The sequence below is a fragment of the Danio rerio genome, chromosome 18 (assembly GCF_049306965.1).
Source record: "Danio rerio strain Tuebingen ecotype United States chromosome 18, GRCz12tu, whole genome shotgun sequence".
NCBI classification, from domain to species: domain Eukaryota; kingdom Metazoa; phylum Chordata; class Actinopteri; order Cypriniformes; family Danionidae; genus Danio; species Danio rerio.
The window spans coordinates 4649136-4671500 of NC_133193.1; the positions used below are offsets into that span (position 1 = coordinate 4649136).

The 22365-nt window shown below is 36.3% G+C and overlaps 1 protein-coding gene and 1 long non-coding RNA gene across 6 annotated transcripts in view; one reads left to right on the plus strand and one right to left on the minus strand.

The window, feature by feature from the left end:
- The window catches only part of LOC141378793 (uncharacterized), a 359890-nt gene that overhangs the window by 194016 nt on the left and 143509 nt on the right, over positions 1-22365 (plus strand). The window lies entirely within an intron of this gene.
- relt (RELT TNF receptor) overlaps positions 1-22365 on the minus strand; it is a 65662-nt gene that overhangs the window by 36776 nt on the left and 6521 nt on the right. The window contains exons 1-2 of one of the 5 annotated variants that reach the window (XM_073929007.1): positions 21030-21145; positions 19981-20047 (exon numbers count right to left, since the gene is read on the minus strand). The exons of 2 other annotated variants lie outside the window; for them this stretch is intronic. The gene's annotated coding sequence lies outside the window, so the exon portion shown is untranslated. Of the gene's footprint in view, positions 1-2044; positions 2146-19980; positions 20048-21029; positions 21146-22365 lie in introns of those variants that run through there. 2 more of the 5 variants (XM_073929006.1, XM_068214750.2) reach the window with 2 other exon arrangements.

The window sequence follows — 22365 nt, forward strand, 5'->3', positions numbered from 1 at the left end:
TTATGCTATTTTGATTGCACATAAAGTTTTAGCTAAATAATATCTGTTATCTATTATACTCACACTACACTCTCAGAAATAAAGATACACGAGCTGTCACTATGGAGGTACCTTTTTAAAAGGTACAAATTTGTACCTAAAATGTCCATATTAATACCTCAAGGGTACATGTTAGTACCTAAAAAGTACAAAAGTTTTCCTCTTAAAATTAGGTACTAATACATACTTTTAAGGTACCAAAATGGACCCTTCATGGACAATTGTGTACCTTTTGAAAAGGTACCACCCCAGAGACAGCTTGTGTACCAGTTTGTATCAGTATATCAGTTTTTTCTTCATGTTTTTTAAAGAAAAGTATTGTTCATCAAGGCATCATTTATTACATGTAATAAAAAAAGAAAGTTAAAGTGTTAAATATTTATTACATTTCTAAATAACTGCATTCTTATTGTTTGCATTTTTAAATTAATTTATTACTTCAATCATTATTGTTTTATTACTATTACCATCAATAATAATAATAATAATAATAATAATAATAATTCTATTTAGAGTGACTTCTGAAGGACCATGTGACACTGAATACTGGAGTAATGAAGCTGAAAATTCAATAACATTTCACAATTTTACAATATGTATTGTATTTTTGATTAAATAAATGCAGCCTCTGTGAACAGGAGAAGCTTATTTTAAAACATTGAAAAATCTTACTGACCCTAAACTTTTGACCGGTAGTTAAAGTCAGAATTATTTGTGCCCCCCTTTGGAATTTTTATACTTTTTAAATATTTCTTAATTGATGTTTATCAGAAATTTTTACAGTATGTCTAATAATATTTTGTTTTTATTTGTTTTATTTAGGCTAAAATAAAAGCAATTATTTTTTTAGAAACTATTTTAAGGTCAAAATGATTAGCCCCTTTAAGTATTTTTTTTTTCAGACTGTCTTCAGAACAAACCATTGTTATAAAATAACTTGCCTAATTACCCTAACCAGTTAACCTAATTAAGACTTCAAATGTCACTTTAAGCTGTATAGAAGGGTCTTGAAAAATATCTAGTCAAATATTATTTACTGTCATCATGTCAAAGATAAAATAAATCAGTTATTAGAGATGAGTTATTAAAACTATTATGATTAGAAATGTGTTGAAAACATCTCTCCGTTAAACAAAAATTGGGGAATAAATAAACAGGGGGCTAATAATTCTGACTTCAACTGTATTTTAATGATCAGACACTACTATTTATTTTATTTCACCAAAAGAAATTACAATTTAAGTTGGTCAAACTAAAACAACTTATTTTTTATGATATGATAACTATTGAACTATTTCAGATGATCATGAGCTTTAAAGGAACAATTTGTACTCGTTTTATTAATAGAGAATTCTGAAGGCATAAGAACTTCTAACATTTCCTTTAACCCTTCAACACAACACAGTTCAATTTAAATATTCGCATTCATTGCACTACATTGCACTAATTCATCTTGAATTGTAGATATCCACTGCAAATGTTGTAATGACATTCATATATATCTGCAATTCTGCATGTCTCTAAATATTGATAACAACCTCTACATATATTCATCATTTGAAAATCTCAGATCATAGTCAATACAACCTGTATATAATGTTCATAGTACTTCCATCTGTAAACACCACCATGGTTTTTCTATAATTGCACTAGCTGCTATTGCACTTCTGGTTAGAACTAAACTGCATTTAGTTGCCTTGTACTTGTACACGTGTAATGACAATAAAGTTGAATCAAATCTAATCTAATCATTATTTCAAATATCTATGCTTTACATTTATGCCAAAACTTCATACGATATTAACACATTCAGAGTTTTCATTAAATTTAAATATATTAAAGCACAGCCAAGATCACAACTTACATCATAAGACATAAATAGTGTGAAAAATCACCCAAAAATTATACAAAAATTCACCAACTCTTCTAAAATACTAAAATAATCGCAAAATAAATAGCATAATCTCTGCTTTTAACACACACTGACACTAATAACCTGACTCACCCCAGACTGCCGCTGCTGTTGTGTTGCTGTAGTAACAGCTGAGGATGCTCTGCTCACTCTCTGACTGTACCTGCCTGCATTACACTGTTACTCCTTATACTGCCACTCAAAACCACAGCTCTGCCCACCACCCAGACAGGCTCCTCCCCTTTCACCACAACCCTCCAATCACATGATTTACACATTGTGGTGGTGTCCTTTCATTTTTTTAAAGCAACTCAAGTTAAACCCAAGTGAAGGATATAAAAGTTGATGAATAAAACACAATAGCTGAGCTCAGACAGCACGTGTGTGTGTGACATTTTAGCCCACGCTGCTTTATACCATTGATTTGGGTGCATGACTAGAGCGAAAGTTTATTATCTACACTACACATGTCTACTAATAGTGAAAGTGATTGTAGCAAGAAGACAAAATCACTGGATATTAGAATTAAACAGTTTCCTGTATCAGTTTCTTTTATGATTGTCAGGATGTACTGGAAAACATCCATACACATTCATACACTACGGCCAATTTAGCTTACCCAATTCACTATAGCGCATGTGTTTGGACTGTGGGAGAAACTGGAGCACTCTGTGAGGTGATTCATCTAAACATAAAGCAATCATGAGACACTATATGTCATTTGAAAGCTAAGAATTTCTAGTGTCCAAATCTGCTGACTGATTATAGATATTACAGAGCAACAGCAATTTATTAATTTGCAACTAGGATGCTCAACAGAGTTGTAAATTAATACTTTGCTACAGCAATCCACATGTAAAAATGTATAAGATGTATTTTAGAGGCTAAATACCACCAAACTGCGAATTCTGCTTTAGAATTTGATGTCTATTTACTAAATATTGTTAAAAGTATATAAAAAATATGGTTCACATTCCTCGATGGTCATGAATGGAAACTGTATATCAACTGGTGATGATTTTTGGTACTGCAGCCAAACAAAATGTTATTGAAAGCTCTTTTTCTTGAGATATCAACTTCAAATTTGGAACATAATTTGTTCAGATATTTAGTTTAGATTTTTTGTCAAATGAGGGCTAAACCCAGTTTTGTAGGAAACAATAAATTATAAAATAAACAACTTTTAAAACTTATTTTACTTTAGCTAGTGTCTTTTTTTTAAAAATGAGACCAAGCTTAAATATCTGCACCAAAGGGTTGAAGATTGGAAATCCTTTAAATTGAACTAGGGTTGTCTCGATACTGGAATTCCATACCAACAGGTACTGAAAGTTTAAAAATGACCATTTCCCGCTAACATTTGATCAATGTTGAGCACGTGACCTCTATGGCATATCAGGGATGTTTAATGCTCAACATTGCTCAATTGTTAGCTGGAAAACTAATCAGAAATGATTACTCACCACTGTTTACTGACACAGGAGCATTTTAGAGCCTCGATTCATCAGCACATGAACACAATAGCAAATCTGCGCTGTGCTCCAAATGTTCGCAAGAAATGGGCACTTTTAAAACTCCAGTACCAATTGGCATCAAATTTCAGTTGAGACAACCCTAAATTGAACATGTCATTTTTATATCTATGTTCAAAAAAAGTGGGGGTGACGTTTGAGGGGTTAAAAAATGTTTTCTTCAACACCAGATGAAGAATATTGGTAACCAAACAGTTGATGGTATCCATTGGCTTTCATAATAGGGAATTAAAACAACTATGGAAGTCTATGAGCGCGGTTAAAGGTGTTTTTATTTTTATTATGAACAGTTTTTAATTTATTTTATCTCTTTAAAAACATATATATTTACTCCATTTCTTTCCCATGTAACATTGCAAATGGGACCTAGAATTGATATATTTAATATTTATTTGAAAAAAAAAAAATAATAATAAAAAAAAATTATATATATATATATATATATATATATATATATATATATATATATATATATATATATATATATACATTTATTTATTTTTTTAGAAATATGAAGTTTTCTAGGGGCGAAGTAGTGGTGCAGTAGGTAGTGCTGTCGCCTCACAGCAAGAAGGTCGCTGGTTCGAGCCTTGCCTCAGTTGGCATTTCTGTGTGGAGTTTGCATGTTCTCCCTGCGTTCGCATGGGTTTCCTTCGGGTGCTCTGGTTTCCCCCACAGTCCAAAGACATGTGGTTCAGGTAGCGTAAAAACTTGCTGGATAGGTTGGCGGTTCATTGAGCTGTGGCGACCCCCGGATTAATAAAGGGACTAAGCCGACAAGAAAATGAATGAATGAAGTATCTACTATTTATGCTCTGTTGACTTTAAAAATGTAAAAAAAAAAAATTGACATACAGTACTTATATTATTTGCACTTTCATGTTTTTAACGCTGTATTAAATTATTGAGAATCTGAAATATAATTTTATTTATATTTTTAGTTTTCATTTGACTGTAAACTAAAATAACCAAGTTGAAGTGATTAGATTCGAAATGATTTAAAAAATTTTTTTAAATACAATAAATGTTTGTCAAATGCTTTATAGTGCTTTAGAATAAATGTGGGAGAGACCAACATTTATAAGATCGCACTTAAATTTTAAGCTTTGAACACTATCAAAGTATTGAAGTGTGTAACTCGTTCTTATCACCCTATAAATTCCACTATTTCTTTACAATTAATTAATTAATCATTCTTGGATTAAATCTCCCAATAAAAAAAAAACAAAAAAAACAAACAAACATTTAAAATGTGGAATCATCGCCTTCAAAAAAAGCCAAACTGCTGCTAAACACACGCAGTCTTAACCACATCCGGTGGGCAACAACTAAAATCACGACTAGTTAATCTATTTAAACTTGCATGTTTAAAAAAAAACTAAAACGAATGAATGCAACAAACAAATAAGTTCACAGTTTTGGCAATTCCTCCTGAGCAAATGACAGGGCGAATTGGGAGAAATGTTCAAAGAATGAAAGAGCCCCCACATTTCGAGATCAGCTGCCAGTCAGACGCGATTATATTTAGCTCTTTCATTAAAAAGCAATAAAGTCCCAACGAACAGTAATTACAGTTCTTGCAGCTCCATCTCCATACTGTCCAATTTCCCATTCCGTGGCTTTTGGGAGCGCATGAAAAAAACGGGATAAAGTAAATAAAACAACAACAAACATAAAACAATCACCAAGAACGATCCATTTTAGGATCTGTCATGTTTACAAATTGGAAACAACCTAAGAGGTTGCCCTGGATTGACTTGTGGACGCGTGGCGTTTTTTTTTGTAGCTCGATCCAGAAGTTTTTAGACCGGAATTGAGCCATAATGCAAGACAAAATAAGAGTCCCGGTCCAAGAGTGGAGCTCTATTCTACAGCCAAAACTTCAGGGTAAAAACCACAGTCTAGCCATCTCCTGATTGACACATTCTTGTGAAGCTTTCAGAAGTATTGATTGGTTACAACTAAATATAGCCAGATATAAAGCACAACTCATTTTTGCTGACTAATAACAACTGAAATCTTGGATCAGTAATGATACTTCTGGTTGATCACAGACAAAAATGTCTTAGTTTGACCTAATAAAGTTTCTTAAAGAAACATTCCATTCAAAAAAAGTTATAATATAATATTGCATTACAAATAGGAATGCACAACATATCATATCAGCATTGATATTGCAATCTGTGTGTCTGAAATGGTCACATTGTAGGATATGCAATGTTGAGTTGGGATTATAGTTGAGAAGACAAGAGATTTGCGAAGTCATACCAAAGTATACCCATAACAGGGTGAAACTTTATCATTTGCATGTGTTTAAAAGGCATTTTAAGAGAGTGTAAAGCATTTGGGCACAATAACGTACAACATTTGTAACTTTAATGAAGAATAATCTTACTGAATTTTATTAAGTTTTATTTTACATTGCATTATTCAATTTCTGTACCTGAACACTGTTTTACCCCTGTTTTGACTTTTTTCTTTGCTCTATTGTAATTTTTCTTGCTTGCGATTTTTTTACTATTTTTTATACGTGATTTACACCCTTACAATAAATCTAAATTAATTATTTTGCAGCCAAATAGAGCTATTCAAGCACTCGGGTGAAATTATATTCCTATTGCAATACTGTATATATCTCACAGAAATACTTAATATTGCAATATCCGGCAATATTTTCCAAAATCGTGCAACCCTTATCCCAAAATAATATTACTAAATCATATAATAATTTTGTAGACAAGCAAAACATATTGTCTTGTTTTAATAGAATTTAAAGCTAAAATTAGGTGAGTTTTTCCTTAAAACAAGCCCAATAATCTGCCAATGGGGTAAGCACAATAATCCTATGTCAAAAGGAAAAGCAGTAGCTGCGTCCCAAATCGCATACTTATGCACTATTCTATGCCATTTTGCAGTATAAATAGTGTAAGTAGTGTGTTCACACTGAAAACTCTAAAAATTATAAGTGCACTTTAATTACCCGGATGATGCACTCATTCAGCCGCTAAAATGAAGTGTGGAATGATGGACACTTCATGCACTCAACGACCGCAGGTTTGCCTACTTAGCGGAAGGGGCGGAGCTATCGGGCGCACATGTTGGATAACTTTATTTATTTTGGATGGTGAAAGCAAAATTCTCCTACGAGAGTGATTATAGCGCCTCCCGATGGTGAATGCGGCAATACTCACGGCAGGTATTATTTGAAAATTCGGTTTTTTATTTCACTGATTTGGCAACCGTCAAACGTCATCAGGGAAACGGTTTGAAATTTCGCTTAGTAAAAAAACATAAGTGTGCCATTTGGGACGACACTACATACATGTACTATCCTGTTGAGTGTGTAAGTGCATAAGTACATAGTGCATGAGTGCATAGTGTAGTGTGCCATTTGGGATGCAGCTAAAATTATTTTGCTTACCCCATGAATTGCAGATTACACTTTATTAGGTACACCTGTGCAACTGCTTGTTCACGCAAATTTCTAATCAGCCAATTATATGGCAGCAACTCAATGCATTTAGGCATGTAGACATGGTCAAGATGATCTGCTGCAGTTTAAAATGAGCATCAGAATGGGGAAGAAAGGTGATTTAAGTGACTTTGAATGTGGCATGGTTGTTGGTCCCAGACGGGCTGGTCTGAGTATTTCAGAAATTGCTGATCTACTGGGATTTTCATGCACAACCATCTCTAGGATTTACAGAGAAAAAGAGCCTGAAAAAGAGAAAATATCCAGTGAGCGACAGTTCTGTGGGCGCAAATGCCTTGTTGATGGCAAAGGTCAGAGGAGAATGGCCAGACTTGAGCTGACAGTAACTCAAATAAGCACTCGTAACAACCGAGGTCTGCAGAAGAGCATCTCTGAACACACAACACGTCCAACCTTGAGGCGGATGGGCTACAGCAGCAGAAGACCACACCGGGTGCCGCTCCTGTCAGCTAGGAACAGGAAACTGAGGCTACAATACACACAGACTCACCAAAATTAGACATTAGACGATTTCTGCTTCAACATTTGGATGGTCGGGTCAGAATTTGATATCAACAACATGAAAGCATGGATCCTGCCTTGTTTCAATGGTTCAGGCTGGTGGTGGTGGTGTAATGGTGTGGGGGATATTTTCTTGGCACACTTTGGGCTCATTAGAACCAATTGAGCATCATGTCAACGCCACAGCCTTCCTGAGTATTGTTGCTGACCATGTCCATCCCTTTATGACCACAGTGTACACATCTTCTGATGGCTACCTCCAGCAGGATAACACACCATATCATAAAGTACGAATCATCTCAGACTGGTTTCTTGAACATGACAATGAGTTCACTGCTCAAATGGCCTCCACATTTACAAGATCTCAATCCAATAGAGCACCTTTGGGAAGTGGTGGAACAGGAGATTGGCATCATGGATGTGCAGCCAACATATCTGCAGCAACTGTGTGATGCTATCATGTCAATATGGAGCAAAATCTCTGAGGAATATTTCCAGTATTTTGTTAAATCTATGCCACAAAGGATTAGGGCAGTTCTGATGGCAAAAGCAGGTACAACCCAGTACTAGTAAGGTGTACCTAATAAAGTGGCCGGTGAGTGTATTTTGCTTATTTTAAGGAAAAACTTGCTTCATTTTGGCCTATTATTTCGTAAAACAAGACAATATGTTTTGCTTGTCTAGATTTAAAAAGTTGTACATATTTGGACTAGAAACAAGACAAAACATCTGAGTAAGAAAAGCATTGTTTTTGTGTAGTCAATCAGCATTTTGCAAAATATCTTCTATTGTGTTGAACAGAATTAAGAAACTCCAACAGGTTTTGACTGAACAAGTGAAGAGTCAGTAAATGATGACAGAATTTAACTTTTTTGGTGGAATAATTGCTGACCTCAATACTTTTAAGCATCACTTTTAATTGAGAGCAAACTAAAACAAGCAAATGTGAAAGAATTCCAGCCATGTGAGCTTGTCCTGTAACTTCTGTCAGCAAGTCTCACTGCTAACATGTGCCACACCACCACATGTCACTTCCTGTTCAATACTTCTTTAAAATCCACACCAGCCTGACAGACATACACCAAGATTTTAAAAGCCAGACACTTTTTCTCTGTTGTTTTTAAATGACTTGACCACCCTTTTCATCTGGTATTGTTGTATATCTAGCATGTGTTTGACAACCACGTGCTGCGGTCGGTCGGTCGGTCGGTGACCACCACAATCCTTCCGTGAGGAAAGTTATGCAACAACTGCAGCGTCCAAAAGGAGACACCAAATAAAAGCTGCATAGACAATGGGATAAAAAGGGGGTTTCTGCTCATAAAGTTGCACTGGGCTTCATTTAGTGTTGCTTATAAGTATTCAGAGCTGAGCAAGGGATTATGAGCCACGTGCATCATCCTACTGTGGTTTCTTCTGAATCGTGAATCGAAATGATTCACTGTTAACAATACCACTGTATGGAAGCTATTCATTGGTTGACTGCCGAGAAACTATAAACAAAGTGATGTTATCAAAACTTTACTGTTTGTATGAGGATCTTGATCAGCCTAACAAACTCGAATAAATAAATAAATAAATAAATAAATAAATAAATAAATAAAATAAATACAATAAAATGTATATCTTTAAACTGCTTATTTAACTTTTTTTTTTTTGGGGAATACTTAATTATTTTATGTTCATTCCACTCAAATTTGTCAAAACCAAGTTAGCTAAACTTACTTGTATTGAGTTGGGACAACATGAATGAATTGTTTGGGACCCTGCATTTCACTTGTTTGCATCTCTTTGGCAGAGCAGTGGAAGACAAAGAAAACCTTTTTGGAAACTATTAGTATTATATTATTATTAAACTTTTTCACTTTACATCGGCTTAGTCCTTGATATATCAGTCGTCGCCACAGCAGAATGAACCGCTAACTACTCTAGCATATGTTTTAAGCAGCGGATTCTTAATACCGTTACATTTAAAAATGATTAGTATATATATATATATATATATATATATATATATATATATATATATATATATATATATATATATATATATATATCTCTACACACTGTAAAACCTGCTGGGTACTACACAATTCCTTCATGTTGTCAAAACAAAAATCAATTAAGTTAACCTAATCACTTAAATTAATTTAGGTCGACTGAACACAAAAAATTAAGTTGCTGACTCCTCCCAAAAATCATAAGAATGTTTAGTTTGAACAGGCAGCAAAAAGTCCTTTTTTGATTGATCTTTAAACCTAAGATTTTAAAATAAATTTAGGTCAAAAGTGAAGTTTAATATTTCATTTTAATACAAAAAATTTCTTCAGATTAAGAAAAGTCTTTTTAAATGTAGATACATTTAGTATACACTCGCCACTTTATTAGGTACACCTTACTAGTAGCGGGTTAGACAACCTTTTGCCTTTAGAACTGTCTTAATCCTTTATGGCATAGATTCAACAAGGAACTGGAAATATTCCTCAGATATTTTGGTCCATATTGACATGATAGCACCGTGTACTAATGGGCTTAAAGTAAGCCAAGACCATTACACTACCACCACCAGCCTGAACCGCTGATACTAAGCAGGATTAATCCATGCTTTTATGTTGTTGATGCTAATTTCTGACCCTACCATCTAAATGTGGCCGCCGAAATTAAGACTCATCAGACCAGGCAATGTTTATTTTGAGTTACTGTTGCCTTTCTATCAGCTCATCCAAGCAGTCTGGCCATTCTCCTCTGACCTCTGGCATTAAAAACGCATTTGCGCCTACAGAACTGCCGCTCACTGGATATTTTCCCTTTTTCGGACCATTCTCTGTAAACCCTAGAGATGGTTGTGCGTGAAAATCCCAGTAGATCAGCAGTTTCTGAAATACTCAGACCATTTCACTTAAATCACTGAACCTTTCTTCCTCATTCTGATACTCGGTTTGCACTGCAGCAGATCATCTTGAACATGTCAACATGCCTAAATGCATTGAGTTGCTGCCATATGGCTGATCAGAAATTTGCATTTACAAGCAGTTGGACAGGTGCACCTAATAAAGTGGCCAGTGAGTGTAGATGTTACTTTTTTATTTAAATAAAAAATATTAAATTACAACTTTAATTTAAAAAATCTGTTATCTTTGATATAGGTTATTTAATATGAAAAAGACAGAAATGGAATATTTCCAAATTGCTTCAATTATTTTATAAGTGTACAGAAAGACAGATAAATACACAGATAGATAAACAAACAAGTATTTTTTGTGAAGGTAAAACCCAGCACAAGATTTCAGGTATCTGAATAGTTTCAACTGCATGCAGTTTTTACATTTATAAAATAGTTTCTTTTTTAATCTGGCACATACCAGGTCATTGCATGGTGGATCTGTTTATTGCCAACCAGGAGGAATGACTTCACATTTCCAAACAGTTTTTCAATCAGAGCTAAAGAAATTGTAGTGTCAAATGAAGTGTTTTGTTGCTTGTTTGGAAGCGTCTCAGGTTCCTGTTTTGAAGCTTTTGCTGTTAAAAGACGAGGTCACCGATACACAAACATGATTACGGGCCATGTGCATCATTCTCCTGCGGTTTCTGCTAAGAAAAACCAATTATTCTCTGAGATGAAACATCTGCTGTTCAAAATAAGGCCCTTGATGTCATAGCTAAATAACAGTTGCAAACCACCATTCTGGACAAAATAACTACAAAATGCCCATTATCTGCTCTATTGACAATTCATAACCACTATAGATAGCATCACGGCTGCTGTTTTCACCATTAAATACATGATTGTGTTATATGTATTAGATTGTGTCTGTATTTAGGTTTGTTTGTTGTTTACTCAGTGTTGGGAGAGTTACTCAACATAACACAAACAGTTTAGACTAGAGATGCACTGATTGCGATTTTCTAGGTCGATTCCGATTCCTGACGTTTTGGTAAGTGTGACCTGCCAATACAGATTCTATCTATGAACTAAATTTGACAGAGCATCCACAAACAAAAATATAATTCTATTGCATTTTATTAAATTTTCCATTTAAAAATACTAATTGTTAAAATAAAAATTACAGCTTTCCTCAAACTGCAACAACGCTAACAAAACGTGTAATTTTTTTCTGTTTTTCTTTCATTTTCCTTCTTCCTTACTATTTCATAATAGTTCAAATATTATATACTGTATGCTTATGAAAAAAGTTTTGATTAACACTAACTAGCGTCAACTGACATATCACCACAACCAATATATTGGCCGATATTTTTCAACCAACTATCACCACAGCCAACATATCTGCCAATATCTGTCAACTGAAAAATCACCACAGCCTATTTATCTGCCAATATTTTTCAACCAATCTATAACCACAGCCAATATATCTGCCAATATCTGTCAACCGATATATCACCACAGCCAGTATATCGGTCAATATTTTTTTAACCAATATCACCACAGCCTATATATCTGCCAATATTTTTCAACTGATATATCGCCACAGTTTATATATCTGCCATATCTGTCAACCGATATATCACCGCAGCCAGTCTATCGGCCAATATTTTTTTAAACCAATATCACCACAGCCTATACATCTGCCAGTATTTTTCAACTGATGTATCACCACAGCCAATATATCTACCAATATCTATTAACCGATATATCACCATAGCTAATATATCGGCCAATATTTTTTAACTGAAATATCAACAGCCTATTTATCTGCCAATATCTGTCAACCGATATATCACCACAGCCTATATATCTGCCAATATTTGTCAACTAATATATCACCACAGCCAATATATTGGCCATTTTTTAAAACTGATATATTATCACAACCAATATATTGGTCGATATTTTTCAACAAATATATCACGGTGATATATTTGTTGAAAAATATCCAATATATTGGCCAATATATTGGCTGTGGTGATAATATCAATATTACCACAGCCTATATATCTCCCAGTATTTTTCAACTGATGTATCAACACAGCCAATATATCTACCAATATCTATTAACCGATATATCACCATAGCTTATATATCGGCAATTTTTTTTTACTGAAATATCAACACAGCCTATTTATCTGCCAATATCTGTCAACCGATATATCACCACAGCCTATATATCTGCCAATATCTGTTAACCGATATATCACCACAGCCTATATATCAGCTAATATCTGTCAGCAGATATACAACCACAGCCTAATATAAATGGCAGTATTTTTCAACCGATATATCATTACAGCCAATATATCTGCTAATATTATTTAACCGATATATCACCACAGCCAATATATCGGCCAATATTTTTTTAACCGATATTTCATCAAAGCCAATATATCTGCCAATATTTTTAACCGATATATCGCCACAGCCAATATATCTGCCAATATTTTTAACCGATATATCGCCACAGCCAATATATCTGCCAATATTTTTAACCGATATATCGCCACAGCCAATATATCTGCCAATATCTGTCAATCAATATATCACTACAGCTAACATATCAGCCTCTATTTTTTAACCGATATATTGCCACAGCGGATATATCGACTGAAATTTTTCAACCGATATGTCACCACAGCCAATTTATTGGCTATTAATTTTCAACCGATATATCAGCACAGCCAACATATTGGCCGATATTTTTCAAATACCTGCATTGGTATAATATATATATATATATATATATATATATATATATATATATATATATATATATATATATATATATATATATATATATATATAATTATTATATTTATATAAATTTATATATATATATATATATATATATATATATATATATATATATATATATATATATATATATATATATATATATATAGGCATTATTGGCCTAATGCCAATAATTCCAGCATTAGGCAAACAGGAAAAATTTATCAGTCATACAGCTATTTGAAAAAAAATATCTGCCAATATTACGACTGTGACGATATATCATTTGACCACTAGTTGGCATTAATAAAAACATTTTTCACTTTCTTCCTTTTGTTGGTCATCATCATTAAGTTCTAATACAGATAGAAACGTATCTTGTAATCAGATAGAACTGTGGTGCATATAGACAAAAGAGTGTATTATTTAGTATTTAATATTCTCTTGTTTGCCATCAGGAAAAATGCATTTTTTTATAATTTAAATATTTGAATGACTCAAATATTTGAATGACTATTAGACATGCTATAAACCAATGCAACTTCCTTTAATAATAATACAATTAAACTACAAGTATGATGCTAATATCATATAATAATGTCAGAAAAATGTAATGTTAGATAGCATGGATGTTTGCAGTTTTCTATTCTGTGTTTGCTACAGTAAACACAAGCTGTGGTAAACATGTAACCTGACACAGAGAGCAAAGAACGTCAAGGGTGTTGAATTTCACCCGTTTGATTGACAGATTGACTTCACTAGCTTCAGATTCGATGTCTGCTTGCTGAATATCACAAAGAACATTTCACTGGCAAAAGAGAGGAAGCCATTTAAGCGATTCAAGAGTAGAACAAAACAAGGAAGAAGGATCCTTGCCATGCCAAACACCACTAATAAAAGCAGGAATTTAAGTCATCACCCTATAGCAACGCTGAGATCATTTCTAGCAAATAAATATTAATGAAATCCATATGTGAAGTGATTTCATGTTGAGATTCTCACAGCTTGATGCACATTTTGTTGCAGCCCACAAGAGTGTGAGTTTGGCTATGCATTTTGCAGTTTCACACAAATCGTATACATTGAAGCCATCATCTTGTGGGGGAAATATTTAACTAATTATAGTTAACATGCACATTTAAGGAATTTCAAATCTTGACAGCATCTTCAAATGATATATACTGTACTTCCAGATGATATAATATTACTAAAATACTTTAAAATAGTATACTTACATGCATGTTTCTAATCATGTAAGTGTAATAAGCATGATATGTCGTGCTTAAATAATCATGCGTTTTAAAGTATATTTCTGAATTTGACTACTTGACGGATTTCACTAGAAACAACATTAAAGAATATTTTAGTTTACCATAAATGCTTGTCGACACTTGACTGCGCACTTTGACAATTTTTCAAAGACAGACATGGAAAAAAATGTATATAATTTATAATTACGAATATAAAATATAATTATGTTCTGGAAATGAACTAAATGAACTTCATTTCTAAACATCGATGCGCTATTCGACATCATGATTCTAAAAGTCCTGTTGCGCAGCATTTCTCATTTATGAGACATTCTGTCTCCACTCTACAATACATAGGGACTGAAGTTGTAGAGTGTCCATGTCGGGAGGGAGATTTTAACAAATTGTTGTTACAAAGTGAAACCTTTTGGTTTTTTATTCTAGATAAATAGTCTCCAAAAGGTTTAAATCAGAAGATACAATATGTGCAGTAGGCTTGGGCGATAATACAGTAATACGGTATACCGCGGGATCTAAAAATAGCAACGGTGTCAGTTTCAATACCGTTATACCATCATAAAAAAACAATCCACTTAAATTGGAGACTGTGATATTAAATATTATTTATTTAATACCTACAAATGCATATGCGTGATTGTCATCGCGGAACAGTGTGGAGCAGAGAGAGAGAGGGAAAGGGAGAGGGAGGTGGCGAGTATGTATTAGAGATGCGCGGATGGGCTATTATTTCATCCGCAACCGCATCACAAAACTCATCATCCGTCCGCCATCCATCCGCACTAACATTTTTGACCAAATTTTAAAACCGCACCCGCCCGTCATTTGCTGACTGAGCTCTTTATTTGAATGGCTTATTCCTTTTTATTATTAAATGAATGTTTCTTTATTGATTATTAGAAAAAAAGAGAATGACTTTAATGACATGCAGTTAATCCAAACGTGCAAGTCAAATCCAGCATTAATTGACGCTTTGAAGTGACGCTAAACAATACGAGGACGTGTCTTTTCACTTGATTCGATTCCTCGGTCGGTCCTTGAGTCTTTTCCTTGCGTCCTTCCCTCGCATCCTATAGGGGTGGAAAGACGAGGAAAGAAAGCAAGGAAAGGAAACGAGGATACACAAATAAGAAATGAGAAGCACCCTATAAAGCTCTCAGAATATCAGCAGTGAACTCCGTCTCCAATTGGCGCACAGGGACAAAAATAAATAAATAGCCTAAATTAAACGCACATTACTGTACAATATTTTTTTTTATTATTATTGTAGCCTAGAAAACGCATTTTGACACATCATTTCAACATTCAGACGAGAGCGCCTGGCCTCTAATGCGCCCTGCTGCACTGAAGGAGCGCTCGCTCGCAGCACTTGTTGCTGGAATGCATAGAATTCTCTTGGCAAGGTGCTGTAGACGTGGGAATGACTGCCTTGTTTCTCCCAAAAGGAAAGTAGATTTTTCTCTGCTGATCCGTCTATACGGAAGTTTGTAAATGAAGACTTCTGTACTTCATCCAGAATTAGTGTATCCGATTCCTCCTCTCATTCTGTGAAGTCAGTCCTAGGCTTTTTCGTTGGTGCGCCAGCTATGTGTACAAAACAGTACAACCGCCCACCACCCGCCCGGATTTAATTAAAATATTATTTTTCGTCACGTCATCCGCCCGATCCGCGGTTTATCCGCGGATTCCGCGGCTGTAGGCTGTAACCGCCATCCGCGCTTCTCTAGTATGTATGGTTGGCAGTATTTCCGGTTTCGACCAAACGAGAAGGGAGACGTGGTAAATACGAACTAGAGGTCTGCATTCCCGCTGCTGTACCGCGGGAGCCGACCAGATATCTTGCGGTGCGGGAATGAATTTCCGAATAAATCGCTGGAGCAGTCGGTAACTCTGGTGTAGTTTGAAAGTGAGCGGGCGAGCTGTCTAGCAATATAGCTCCCGAGCGCGCGTGCATCCGTGTGTGTGTGAAAGAGGCAGAGAGGCCTGTACAAATCTCTAATACGAACAAAACAAACAGGTGACCGCGAACCTAAGGTCGCATATACGGTATTCAGTTTCTGAATGGTTTAGGCACAAGCCAACACTTTGGTGACGCTGTCTGAGCCTTTCCTCATAGTTTTTTTTTATTATGCACGGTAATACCGGGGTAAAATAGGGAGGAGGTTTGACAGTATCAAAATTTGGATACCGCCCAAGCCTAATGTGCAGCACATGAAACTATGGATACTGGATGCCTGTGCTGGCATTTTGTGTTGCTATCAATGTGTGAAGAGTGGGAGAAGAGGGTTGCATTGACAATCCAACACAATGGGCAGCACATTGAACACATTTTATAAGTGGAGAGAAACTTGTAAATAACTCATGAAAGAATAAAGTTACGTTAAAACCAAGCACCCCATTGTTTTTCTTGTGAAATTCCCAATTAGTTTGATGTGTCAAATGACCCTTTTCCTAATAAAAAAACAAAAGTTGAATCCAAGATGGCCGACTTCAAAATGGCCACCATGGTCACCACCCATTTTGAAAAGTTTGCCCCCTCACATATACTAATGTGCCACAGACAGGACGTTAATATCACAAACCATTCCCGTTTTATTAAGGTGTATCCATATAAATGGCCCACTCTTTATACTGGACATTATTTCTGTTAAGTGACAAGACTTTTGTCTAAGGCCCCGTTTACACTAATGCGTTTTCGTTTTAAAACGCATAAGTTTTGCTACGGTTACGCCATCCGTCCACACTACGCTGGAGTTTTCGAGCACCGAAATGGAGCATTTTAGAAACGCTGGAGAGGCCGTTTTCATTCTGAAATGCTGCTGCTCCGTTTCAGTGTGGATGAGGAAAAACGGAGACATCTGAAAACGGAGGCTGCCGAGATTTGCTACCTGATTGGGGCTTTTGTGTCATTGCGTATCCTTCCCTTATTCGTCAAGCCCCTATCACATGACTATAACACATGGCTTTAAATCTACCGGAAGACAGTACTGTAAACAACAACATGGGCACAGAAATGGGAGCGTTGTTTGCACTATTGTCTGTTTTAGGCACCATTGTGCAGTTATTCATTTGTTACGTTTAGTAACAACTCGACCTCGTCGTCTGTCCACAAAAATACCTCTCTTGCTTTCTTTGCCATCACCTTTAATGTCCAACCGGTGTTTGTTGACTAACAATAACCAAATGCCGAGCAAGACGCATGCTTTCTGTTTATAGTAGAACGCGCATGCCTAGAGTGCGCGAATGGTCACGTGATATACGTTTTTGGTGGCGTAGTGTGGACGGAGATATGTTCAGAGACGCTAGGTAAAACGCTAGTGTGGACGCGGATCATTTTTTATCTAAAACGCTGTTTTAAAACTGAAAGGCACTAGTGTAAATGGGGCCTAAGCAAAGTCAGACCTTACAGTCCTAATGAAATATTTAAAAATCAAGGCACGATCATATTTTACTTTGGTAGAATAAGCGTCATCTAGAGGCCTTTGCCTTTCATATAAGCCACTTCTGATACCAAATGATCAACTAGAAGTCAAGCTATTATTTGTTGTTCCTAAAACTTGGATAGGCGACAAGACTATGGTCAGGTAGTGTAGAAGTAAAAGGATAAACCTGCAAGTAGATGTGTTCATTTCAACAGCAAATTTAATACTAGCCAAACATTATTTTGATGGGAGGTTGAAACAATCTCTGTTCCTGAGGGGGGAATTCCACCTTCTCAGTCCTGTAAGAGCAGGAATGTTAAATGCACCCATATGCCAGCATTAAAGAGGCGTTCGGGACACTTTGCGTATTAAATTTGCTGCGAGTATCAGTTAACTCTTTCAAGGATGCCAAAAAGTCTAGAATAAGGAGGTCACAAGCCTTTAGATGGCTAGGTCACCCAACTCCACTGGCTGCGTCTTGTTCTCTAAACCCGTAATTAGGCTCCGGCTACAGGAATGTCACATTACCCATGCTGCCCGGTGATAATTAATGGATGCCCATGGCCAGGGTCATGTGGCCTGGCATCATAAGAAGGGGTACTTCCTGTCACATGTTCGTCTGTGCCCTCTAATGACACCCTGAAAGACCCAAATGTGGCCCCGGCAAACAAGTGCTGTATCATCACATCATGAATAGCTAAACTTTCCCTTTGTGTTGGTCTTTGTGGCCACAGCTAGTGTAAAAACTAGCATTCCTGGAGCTCAATAGGGTGTGAGTGATGTCAAGATCATGGGTTTGACTGCCAGCGAATAACATACATGCCATATTTGCATGTTTGGGACATGAAAGAACCGTTGTTCTGAGTCAAACCTTTCATTCATTTGATGAAGTTGATCGCAAAACCAGACTAAATGCTTTGTACATAAAATTGAATCAATTGGTCAAGTGTTTAAATGACTTAACTAATATCTATTGTTATGTTCACAAACCAGAGTTAATAGCTCAGAATTACAGCCGATTTCAAGTCAACACTCCATGTACTTACTAGGCATGGGCCGGAATAAGATTCTGATGGTATGATAACCTTGGATATAAATATTACGGTTTCACAGTATTGAGATTACTGCACACAAATATATTCTTTTTAAATGTCTGGGTAAAAACAACAACCTTTTCCCCTTTGAACACAATATATTTTAATTTGAGAAAATTTTAAAATATTTTGGAGCAGTAAACGTGTCAGACTAAATAAGTAAAATGAATTATTGACTTCTGCTGTCTTTATTAGTTTTAAAATGCAGAAAAATAATTAATGTAGTTTCAAAATACAGACTTTTTTTTTTACAGTTAAGCACTGCTGTCCTAAAAAGCTAAAAAAATGTAAATAAAAAATCCCTTAGGAACGGTATAGCAGAAAATTGTGAGTTTTAAAACCTTGACTTTTCCAAACTGTATACCTTGAACACAGTTATCGTCCCATTCCTAGTACTAACTGAACCAAAAATGATTTGTTCAAAAATGGCACTAAAAAGTGCACTTAAAGTGGTTCTTGAACAGTTAACTGATTACTGAATCAAAAATGACTAGTTCATAAATGACAATGAATCAATCAGAATTTACTGACTTACCAAAGAATGATTCATTTACACTTTTATGCCAGCAACCCACTGACTCGCTGAACTAACAACTAATTCTTCACAAATCAGACTGAATCTCTCAGAGTTGAGATATGTTTTTTTCATAAACCAGACTGAATCAATCTGAAAGATTCTTGAACCAACAATCCACTGACTCATTCAACCACAAAAGATTTGTTCATAAACCAAACTACATCGCTCAAGGCTGTTCTCAGATCAACCACCCTATGACTCAAATTCAAATATGGACAAACTAACTGTTGAGTGAAAATGTTTAATTTAGTTTAGAATCATAATCTTAATTAAATAAACCTCTCATGTTAGGAGTGTAAAAAATACAACATTGGCTCATTCTAAAAGCGTAGCCCTATACGTTTCTGGAGACCGCGATTCATGTAGCCAGAGGTACATATAGCTGCATTCCATTTTTAAAATGAAAGCTACAGGGCGGTATGCATTCCCTTTTACGCTTACCAGCTGACCGCTTACCTCCGTATGGACTGCTTTTCCGCTTTAACCAGTTTGTCCCTTTAGCTCGCCATGTATGTTGGCGGACCTGAGATGCAAAGAGGAGTTGACCACAACGACGGGGTTCGAGTCCGGTGAAGAACGGTTCCAGAAAGCGCGTAGAACAAAAACAGAATCCAAAAAATAAATAAACAAGTAAATAACAGGGTGAAAATGTGGTAAAATCTAAAAACTTGGTAAAAATCAGGCAAGAGCTTTTCTTTTTCTAGATAGCTTTTAAAATTGTTTGTTGGATTTAGGGAAGTGGGAGGGCGGGTCAGTCAATGAAATTGGTTGGGTTTAGGGAAGGAGGAGGGTGGGTCAGTCAGTCATTCAGTCATTCAGGCAACAGCGGCCTCTGGTGGGCTTACGTGAGAACAGCAGGAGCGAATAGCACTCGCGAGAGAAATTTGAGATCTCAAAAAGCCAACCCAAGCTCATTTTGAAAACGTAGCCCCGCGGACGTTTCTGGAGACCGAAATTTTATGTGGCCGGAGGTACGTATGGCTGCATTTCGTTTTATCAAGCGAACGCTATGGGGCGGCGTTACGCCACTGCTTCACGCTCGCCGGCTGATGGCTTTTGAGGGCTTTCCCGCTGCAACCAGTTTGTCCGGTTAGCTCGTCGTGTTACGTTGGTGGAGCGGAGGCCTGGAGGAGGAGGAGCCGGTTGCGGCGACGACCGCGTTCGAGTCCGGGGAAGAGCGGTTCCAGAAATCAGGCAAGACAAAAATCATAATCCAAAAAATAAAGCGAACGAGTTTGTAAAGGGGCGAGAATGCGATGAAATCCAAAAACGCGGTCAAAATCGGACAAGGGCTTTTCTTTTTCTGGACGGCTTTTGTAAATTGTTGCTTGGGTTTAGGGAAGAAGGAGGAGGGTGGCTGGGTCGACCAAGCGTTCAGTCATTCAGTCAGTCGGACAGACGGTCGCTCGACAGCGGCCTACGGTGGCTTTTCGTGCGAGAACAACGTGGGCGCACACAGCGGCCTCTCGCGAATTAGTGAAAACAAAAACTGCACAAATACATACCTCCCCGGATATATTTTGCGGTCTCCAGAAACGTCCGTGGGTCTGCGTTTCCAGAATGAGCCTGGGTTCCAAAAAGCATACACAGCGACCCTCTCATCGATTCGCGAAAACAAAAACTGCACAAAAAAAAAAGTACCCCCTAAAACAGGGGTCACCAATCTCGGTCCTGGAGGGCCGGTGTCCCTGCAGGGTTTAGCTCCAACTTGCTTCAACACATCTGCCTGGATGTTTCAAGTATACCTAGTAAGACCTTGCTTATCTTGTTCAGGTGTGTTTGATTAGGGTTGGAGCTAAAATCTGCAGGACACCGGCCCTTCAGGAACAAGTTTGGTGACCACTGTCCTAAAACGTATTTCATGGTCTCCAGAAATGTATATGGAGGTATGTTTTCAGAATAAGCCTGGGTTGTAAAAATACATGGTTGCTTAACATTTTTAAGTTGAATCAAACAAACCTTATGAGTCATATAACCTAAATTATATTAAACTGATTTAAAACAGCTTGTACAAATTTTAAAGAATAAGTTAAACATGATTAACATATATTAAAAAGTTATGATTAGAATAAAAACATGTTGACATGATCATATATTTTTCCACATGATTTTCGGAATGATTAAGAGCATGTAAAAGTCTTTAAAATAATCAATGATTCATTTCAATACCTTGACCCTGAGTTTGGTAATATAACACAAAGGTTCTGCTTATTAATTCATACAGAATATATCAAGTGTGTAATAACATTACCACAATATACCTTCAATGTTCAGTCACAGAACTCAATGCATCACTGTACTGATCTGGCAGAGTCAGCAGAACCCACGGGGACACCAAGTAAATCCTGGCTGATCTGAGGTCAGAGCACTTTTTGTGCCAGCATCTCCCAAACCTTTCCGAGGTCAACACGGACATGGCTACCAGCTCAGGTAAATGACTGTACATGAAGTACGGACAAGTATACAGTACATTTGGTTTGTGTCCGGTGAAATGGTCCACCAACACAAATAATAAATCTTTAATTAAATCATTGATTCCTTCATCCAGCCGTGGAGGGTTTGGATCTTACCCAGACGCTTGCTTCATAATTTCAGACAAGCGTGCCCAAAAGTCAGAGCTGCCAACCAAACTCCCACTTCAAAACTCTGAATTGGTGCTGTTGCTTTAGTATGGGTCAAGAAAAGGAGCATGGGTAATTACAGATAACAAACCCAGCAAGACCTTTCGGGCTTCCGGGCAGAACTGGATTTTGTTTGGACAGCAGAGACACACAGAATCCGGATACCGGTCAGATGAACTCAATCAAAACAAAATTATGCAAGCATGTGAGAAATGCACAG